The sequence below is a fragment of the Mus pahari genome, chromosome 18 (genome assembly GCF_900095145.1).
Source record: "Mus pahari chromosome 18, PAHARI_EIJ_v1.1, whole genome shotgun sequence".
Classification (NCBI taxonomy): domain Eukaryota; kingdom Metazoa; phylum Chordata; class Mammalia; order Rodentia; family Muridae; genus Mus; species Mus pahari.
The window spans coordinates 32871524-32873137 of NC_034607.1; positions in this window are offsets into that span (position 1 = coordinate 32871524).

Genomic DNA, 1614 nt, shown 5'->3' on the forward strand with positions numbered 1-1614 from the left:
GAATAGGGTCCTTTCCACCTCGGCTCCTAGGTTCCCCGCTCGATTTCTTTTCACAGAGTCTCTTACTTTTAACTGATGTGGCACCTATGTCCCGGACTTCCTGTTTTACAATTTTATGAGCCTGTTACATAGATGGGCGAAAGTGCCCCATACATCAGTACAAAAGGAGTCAAACCAAAAGTCCCATTGGGTGTTTTAGACTCTAAATAAAGCATAAGGGAGAAGGGCTGTCCAATCTTTCCCGCCGGTTTTTAAAGCTAAATTGATTAGGGTGTCTTTAGCATTCTATTTATTCTCTCTACCTATCCTGAACTCTGGGGTCAGTATGCACAATGTAATTTTTAATTTATCCCCAGCTGTCTGGCCAATCCCTGACTTACCTGGGAGACAAAGGCAGGACAGGACCATTGTACCTCAAAACGAGGAAGAATTTAAGTATCTTCTTGGCCACCACGTTAGCTGTCTATCTCTTGGTGGGGAATGCCTCGACCCACACTGAAAAAGTATCTATAAAGACTAAAAGATATTTATTTCTGTACCGGGCTGGTTTTACCTCAGTGAAGTCGGTTTCTCAGTAGGTCTCAGGACTATCTCTCTGCAAGCACCTTTTGGGCAGAAGTCAAGAGTCCACACTGTCTGTAGATTGCCCCATGGACATGGGCCGTAGTGAAGGCATATAGGCTGTCTTTTACCACGAAGCTGCTTTCGAAGCTGCTTTCATCAGTGAATCAGGTCACTGCTCCTGGCCACGGTTGGTCTGTGAGGTGTGGCCGAATTCCAGTTTCTTTTGCCAGTACCTCTTCACATTTGTGTATGGGGGAGGGGGGGTTCGCTGGTTTCAGACAGTAAGATAGCAGGATTGAGGATGGCAGAGGGAGCAAAAGTCACTTGCTCTGTTAGCAGCAAACTCTGATAGTGAGTCAGTCTGGCGTTGGTCATCCAGTGGTCAGGGGGCTGCCTGATAACATTCTGAATGAGTGCAGGGCCTCCACGGTGATGCTCTGGCCCATCGTCAGCTTATTAGCATTTTTTACCAACACAGCTGTAGTCACTATCGCTCGTAGGCAGGGAGGCCACTTACTAGCCACAGAGTGCAGTTTCTTTGATAGGTACTTTACTTAATGGTGTTCAAAGCACTGAAAATTCTGCGCCTGTGTCCTTAGGCTCAGGGAGGGGGGCTGAGCCCCGTCTCCCCTAGTCTCTATCTTCTTTGAGAGGCAGCACCTTTACCCCCTGTTTTAATTTAGGGCATCCACGGGCCCAGTGGCCAGTATCCTTGCAGTACGCACGTTGGTCTCTTTTTAGGCATGGTCTGTCTCCTCTGGGTCTTTTGGTCTTTGCTGTTTTCTGTCTCCCAGGTCCCCTAACTGCCTAGTCCTACTTTCTTTGTCCCTATCTATCGCTGTGGCCAGAATGAGTCAGATCCTTTTTCTGTCTTTTGTCCCTCCTGTCTCCATCTTTTTTCCTCTCTCTTTTCTCTTTCCAGCTTTCTTAACCACATCCCTTATAGAATAATCCTGCAATCCCTCAATCTGCAAACTTTCTCCTAATGTCAGGGGCTGACTAATCACTGAGGCCCACTGCCCCTCAGACATAAGGTCAAATGGGGCGCAT